The sequence below is a fragment of the Triticum dicoccoides genome, chromosome 7B, assembly GCF_002162155.2.
Source record: "Triticum dicoccoides isolate Atlit2015 ecotype Zavitan chromosome 7B, WEW_v2.0, whole genome shotgun sequence".
Classification (NCBI taxonomy): Eukaryota; Viridiplantae; Streptophyta; class Magnoliopsida; order Poales; family Poaceae; genus Triticum; species Triticum dicoccoides.
The window spans coordinates 464840884-464848574 of NC_041393.1; positions in this window are offsets into that span (position 1 = coordinate 464840884).

A 7691-nucleotide genomic window follows, 5' to 3' on the forward strand; every position below is an offset into this window, starting at 1 on the left:
GTTGGGTGCTACAGTTATCAGTGGATCTGAGGACCAGCTTACCGAGGAGGAGGAGTGGATTCAGCAGCACTGCCCGTGGACCGATTCTGATGCCGAGCACTTCCAGACTGACGACGGGCGCAGATGATCCCACTGAGCTCTAATGTGTGTGTCTCTCGTTTGCTCTCACCTGGAGCCGTAGCAACACTCCCTCTCCTTTTTGGTGTCTCGATGCCAAAGGGGGAGAGAGTTTAGGGATTTGTGCTTTGTGTCTTCCGTCTTCTGTGTTTGTGTTTTCCTCACTTTTGCTTTGCTTGGTTTGTGTCAGTGAGACCTAAGTTCGAGTCATATGGTGTGAGACATATGCTACCTTATCTTTCCAGTATCATTATCTATGTCACTATCTAGCTTATGAGTTGCATGCTTATCCTGTTAAGTTAACTTATGAGTTGCATGCTTATCCTGTTAAGTTATCTTTGCTACTCTCTTTTACCCCACTTAGGTGGTTGGTCTCTAAAATGTAGGGGGAGCATTGATCCTAGTATGTGTGCCATGCAGTCCAAAGAACTTATCTAGATAGCACACATCTAGGGGGAGCTCATCTACATTTTAGGACGTTGGGGGTTTTGCGCTTGTTCTATATCTCTCATATTGTGCAAATCCCGTATTGTCATCAATCCACCAAAAAGGGGGAGATTGTAAGGGCATATTTATCCCCAAGATGTTTTGGTGATTGATGACAATGCTTGTGCGGACTAATCGTGTGCGTTAAGTTCTTTCAGAGATTCATCCTTTGGCACGAGATGATTATCTCCCCTCGGTGTTTTATTCAAGACGGTGTAGCTCCTTCGTTTCGTTGTTGGTGGACTAGTTTCGTAGAAGTCACCATACTATCAAGAGGGGATCTGCTTTGGTAAGGCTAGGGTGGAATCAACACGTACACATCCATATCACACCTGTCGTTTTTCGTTCCGCTTCATTGGAGCTGCCCTTTTTCCCCTGAGTATGCCTTGTCCTGCCCCAGCGGTAGTACCGCGGTCCACAGCGGTAGTACCGCCGAAGCACCCCAGCGGTAGTACCACTCCCAAGCGTTAGTACCGCTCTCCGAGCGGTAGTACCGCTTGTGGTCTTCGGCCGTAGTACCGCAGTGCTTCCGGGCTACTGCCGCCTTGATTCGAGAATGAAGTTTTTCGTGTCGGGTTTTGCGGTACTAAGGGCGGTAGTAGTGGCGGTAGTACCGCTCCCAGTGGTAGTACCGCGCCTACCCCCACGGTAGTACCGCCCTAGGGTCAGGACCCTGTCAGCGCGGCAGTACCGCTGGGTATGAGCGGTAGTACCGCCCGAAGCGGTAGTACCGCCCTACCCAAGCGGTAGTACCGCTCTGAGCGGGGCTGCTCAGTGGAATAACGGTTGGATTGGTTCCCCCTCTATATAAAGGGGTCTTCTTCCCCAAAGTTGACCTACCTCTTTCCCCCAAAGCTCCATTGTTGCTCCAAGCTCCATTTTCGCCCGATCTCTCTCCCTAGCCAATCAAACTTGTTGATTTGCTCGGGATTGGTTGAGAAGGCCCAGATCTACACTTCCACCAAGAGAAATTTGATTCCCCCCACTTATCCCTAGCGGATCTTGTTACTCTTGGGTGTTGAGCACCCTAGACGGTTGAGGTCACCTCGAAGCCATACTCCATTGTGGTGAAGCTTCGTGGTGTTGTTGGGAGCCTCCAAGTGTTGTGGAGATAGCCCCAATCTTGTTTGTAAAGGTCCGGTTGCCGCCTTCAAGGGCACCAATAGTGGAATCACGGCATCTTGCATTGTGTGAGGGCGTGAGGAGATTACGGTGGCCCTAGTGGCTTCTTGGGGAGCATTGTGCCTCCACACCGCTCTAACGGAGACGTACTTCCCCTTAAAAGGAAGGAACTTCGGTAACACATCCTCGTCTCCACCGACTCCACTCTTGGTTATCTTGTGCCTTTACTTTTGCAAGCTTACTTGAGTTGTATCTATTGCTTGCTAGTGTGCTAGTTGTCTTTGCATCATATAGGTTGTCCACGTAGTTGCACATCTAGACAACCTATTTCATTGCAAGGTTTAAATTGTTAAAGAAAAGTCTAAAAATTGTTAGTTGCCTATTCACCCCCCTCTAGTCAACCATATCGATCCTTTCACCCGGGTTGAGAGATATGAAGTCTCCAACAAGTTCTTTAGTTGTAAAATGGAGGAGAACAGTCCTGTTAGTAAACACATACTCAGAATGTCTGGGTCCACAACCACTTGACTTGGTTGGGAATTATTCTTCCAGCTGAGAGTGTCATTGACAGAGTTCTTCAGTCACTGCCACCAAGCTATAAAGGCTTTGTGATGAACTATAATATGCAAGGGATGGAGAAAACAATTCCCGAGCTCTTTACATTGCTTAAGGCTGCGGAGGTAGAAATCAAGAAGGAGCATCAAGTGTTGATGGTTAATAAGACCACCAGTTTTAAGAAAAAGGGCAAGGGAAAGAAAGGGGACTTCAAGAAGAATGGCAAGCAAGTTGCTGCTCCCGTGAAGAAGCCTAAAGCTGGACCCAAGCCTGAAACTGAGTGCTTCTACTGCAAAGGAAAGGGCCACTGGAAGCGGAACTGCCCCAAGTGTTTGGCGGATAAGAAGGATGGCAAAGTGAACAAAGGTATATTTGATATACAAGTTATTAATGTGTTCCTTATTAATGCTCATAGTAGCACCTAGGAATTTGATACTGGTTTAGTTGCTGAAATTTGTAACTCGAAACAGGAGCTGCGGAATAAATGAAGATTGGCTAAGGACGACGTGATGATGCGCGTCGGAAATGGTTCCAAGGTTGATGTGATCGTCGTCAGCATGCTACCTATACATCTACCTTCAGGATTAGTTTTAGACCTCAATAATTGTTATTTGGTGCCAACGTTGAGCATGAACATTATATCTGGATCTTGTTTATTGTGAGATGGTTATTCATTTAAGTCAGAGAATAATGGTTGTTCTATTTATATGAGTAATGTCTTTTATGGTCATGCACCTTTAATGAATGGTCTATTCTTGTTGAATCTCGATCATAGTGATACACATATTCATAATATTGATGCCAAAAGATGCAAAGTTGATAATGATAGTGCAACATACTTGTGGCACTGCCGTTTAGGTCATATTGAAGTAAAGCACATGAAGAAACTCCATGCAGATGGACTTTTGGAATCACTTGATTATGAATCATTTGATACTTGTGAACCATGCCTCGTGGGTAAGATGACTAAAACTCCGTTCTATGGAACCATGGAGCGAGCTAATGACTTATTGAAAATAATACATACTGATGTATGCGGTCCGATGAGTGTTGAGGCACGCGGCGGGTATCCTTATTTTCTGACCTTCACAGATGATTTGAGTAGGTATGGGTGTATATACTTGATGAAACACAAGTCTGAAACATTTGAAAAGTTCAAAGAATTTCAGAGTGAAGTGGAGAATCATCATAACAAGAAAGTAAAATTTCTACAATCCGATCATAGAGGTTAATATTTGAGTTATGAATTTGACCTTCGTTTAAAACACCATGGAATTGTTTCACAACTCACGCCACCTGGAACCCCACAAAGAAATGGTGTATCTGAACATCGTAATCGTACTTTATTAGATATGGTGCGTTCTATGATGTCTCTTACCGATTTGACTTTATCATTTTGGGGTTATGCATTAGAGATAGCCGCATTCACATTAAATATGGCACCATCTAAATCCGTTGAGACGACACCCTATGAACTATAGTTTGGCAAGAAACATAAGCTGTTGTTTCTTAAAGTTTGGGGATGCGATGCTTATGTCAAACAGCTTCAACCTGATAAGCTCGAACCCAAAGCGGAGAAATGTGTCTTCATAGGATACCCTAGAGAGACCATTGGGTATACCTTCTACCACAAATCCAAAGGCAAGATCTTTGTTGCCAAGAACGGGTCCTTTCTAGAGAAGGAGTTTCTCTCGGAAGAAGTGAGTGGGAGGAAAGTAGAACTTGATGAGGTAGTTGTACCTTCTCTCGAATTGGAAAGTAGCACACCAGGGAAAACCGTTTCTGTGATGCCTACACCGACTAGAGAGGAAGCTAATGATGATGATCATGAAACTTCGGATCAAGTTATTACTGAACTTCGTAGGTCGACCAGAACACATAGCGCACCAGAGTGGTATGGTAGCGCTGTCCTGGAAGTCATGTTACTAGACCACAGCGAACCTACGAACTATGAAGAAGCTATGATGAGCCCAGATTTCGACAAATGGCTTGAGGCCATGAAATCTGAGATAGGATCCATGTATGAGAACAAAGTGTGGACTTTGGTGGATTTGCCCGATGATCAGCAAGACATTGAAAATAAATGGATCTTCAAGAAGAAGACGGATGCTGATGGTAATAGCACTGTCTACAAAGCTCGACTTATCGCAAAAGGTTTTTGACAAGTTCAAGGGGTTGACTATGATGAGACATTCTCACCCATAGCGATGCTTAAGTCTGTCCGAATCAAGTTAGCAATTGCCGCATTTTATGATTATGAATCTGACAAATGGATGTCAAAATTGCATTCCTCAATGGATTTCTTAAATAAGAGTTGTATATGATGCAACCAGAAGGTTTTGTCGATCATAAGGATGCTAACAAAGTGTGCAAGCTCCGGTGATCCATCTATGGATTGGTGCAAGCGTCTCGGATTTGGAATATACGCCTTGATGAGTTGATCGAAGCATATGGTTTTATACAAACTTACGATGAAGCCTGTATTTACAAGAATGTGAGTGGGAGCTATGTAGCATTTCTAATATTATATGTGGATGACATATTGTTGATTGGAAATTATATAGAATTTCTGGATAACATAAAAGGATACTTGAATAAGAATTTTTTAGTGAAAGACCTCGGTGAAGCTGCTTATATATTGGGCATCCAGATCTATAGGGATAGATTGAGACGCTTAATAGGACTTTCACAAATCACATACCTTGACAAAGTTTTGAAGAAGTTCAAAATGGACCAGTCAAAGAAAGGGTTCTTGACTGTGTTGCAAGGTGTAAAATTGAGTCAGACTCAAAGTCCGACCACGACAGAAGATACAGAGAAAATGAAGGTCATTCCCTATGCCTCAGCCATAGGTTCTATTATGTATGCCATGCTGTTTACCAGACCTGATGTGTGCTTTGCCATATGTTTGGCAGGAAGGTACCAAAGTAATCCAGGAGTGGATCACTGGACAGTGGTCAAGAATATCCTGAAGTACCTGAAAAGGACCAAGGATATGTTTCTCGTTTATGGAGGTGACGAAGAGCTCGTCGTAAAGGGTTATATCGATGCTAGCTTCGACACAGATCCGGATGACTCTAAGTCACAAACCAGATACATATTTATATTGAATGGTGGAGCTGTCAGTTGGTGCAGTTCCAAGAAGAGCGTAGTGGCGGGATTGATGTCTAGTACGCAAACTTCTTCTTGTAGACTCGTGTTTGGCCTTGAAGCACGGAGTTTTGTAGGACAGTAGCAAATTCCCCTCAAGTGGATGACCTAAGGTTTATCAATCCGTGGGAGGCATAGGATGAAGATGGTCTCTCTCAAACAACCTACGACCAAATAACAAACAGTCTCTTGTGTCCCCAACACACCCGATACAATGGTAAATTGTATAGGTGCACTAGTTCAGCGAAGAGATGGTGATACAAGTGTAATATCACTGGTACAATGAGGTCCTATACACACGGTTTTTAACCCCTTTCCGCGATGACATTTCGAATCGTCGCCAAGTGAGTGAATGCGATAGGGGGGGGGGGTCCTTCCCACATGACCCAGAAACCATCGAGGATATGGAGCCATCATCCAAAAGCCTTGCAAAATGTAATCGTATGCGATGCAACACACACACTAAATTCTTTCGCACATGTGGGATCGCTGATTAAACGTTTCTAATAATGAAATGAAACCAAACAGTGTGTCGTAAGGCCTTTTGGGAAACAGTATGTAAGGCACACATGCCAACATATGAACTGTGTGCGATATGTGCCCCATCGCACACAAGTTTTCAACGGAAGCCGACTGCCATGCAAGACTCCATCGCACACGTTTCCCAACAATTACCGCATGCGATAATGTTCTATCACAAATGGTTCAGGAGCCCCTTTGCACACATACAAGTGCTGTAGACCGTGTGTGATTTGTTGTGTATCACCGACAGTTGCGGCAAGAGTGACGTGTGGTTTTCGTTTGGGATCCCACATGTTTCCTGAAAAATTTACGATTGGGATTGTATTTTACATTGGGCACGGTTTACTTCGAGCTCTCGTGTGCGATAACGTGATATCACAAACGGTTCCGGAGCCCCTACGCACACGTAGTAGTGCTACAAATTGTTGTGATCTACTATGTATCACCGACGGTTCCGCTATGATTGACGTATGCTTTCCGATGTGGATCGCACACACTCATTTAGTTGAACCGTGTGCGGAGCAATTGCCAGGTTAAAAAAATATCCCATTTGAATCGGCATGCAAAAAGAAAATTTGCCACAATATTCAATTGAACAAATAGTGTGCACAGGAAGAACATTCATTAGATTTTGCAAAAATTGCAATTGAACATATGGTAGCTAAATTACAATGATTTGTCGACACATATATGCATTACACAATTAATCATAGTGTACGAAATACGAAGACCTCATCAGATGGAAAACAACGGATCCATGCATATATGTTTAGCGGCTAACTCTTACTCAATGTTTCATGAGAAGGCATGCTGAAATCTTCATTATCACTAGTGGGATTGATGTAGTGATTCAGGAAGAAGTCGCTGATAAATCTCTAAACCATCAGCAATTCACTAGCGGGGAGCGGTTAGGGGTCCTTGGTTCTAAGATGAGCTGCAGTATTTTTAAGATCAGAATGTACCATATGAGTGGAGTAGAAGATATTAATGGAGATAGACTTACTGGTATTAATTCGCGAGCATCTTCACAACTATCAGCAGATTTACAGATGGAGATCATGTGTCTGCAAACATAGTATCCACAAAGGTTGGTCCCTGCTTGTCAATGAGGATAGTGAATTTTTTTGTACAGAATTAGTCATGTATTTGTCATGTTAGGAGCAACCTAACCGGTGTTAGATGTATTTCTTTCTTTGGACATAAATAGAAAGAGGTTTATTTAGGAGCTTGAACATTTGACTAGCGTAAGAAAAGGTATTTACAGACTATTGTATAAATTTTCGGAAAATAACGGATTTCGCTGTGTTACCAGAGGAACGATCTCGTGCTGCAGAGTTAGTTCCCTCTTGAACAGGTTCCCTGGTTTAGTTTTCCACAATACGAGCACACTGCAAACGAAGACGAATTTTGAAAACATTAATTATTGAACCAGGTATGAATGCAAATTAATTTCAACATCATAGGATTCAATACCTATCCATGAATTGCTGAAGATGCATCAGATCCTAAGCATTTGTTGACTCTATAAGAGAATCCATGTAGTAAACTGTGTTCTTGTTTGGAACAATGAATACCAATATCCAGTGATTGCTACATATTAAGAAAGCCATGAGCTTATGAATTATGCCGAAATCTGAAAGACAATTAGTGTATGTGTGGTTGTTTATTCGACTTACCGTTCATGATATGGCTAGAGAAATGATTCTGCATGGGATGTGTTTTCTAAGATACGAACGACT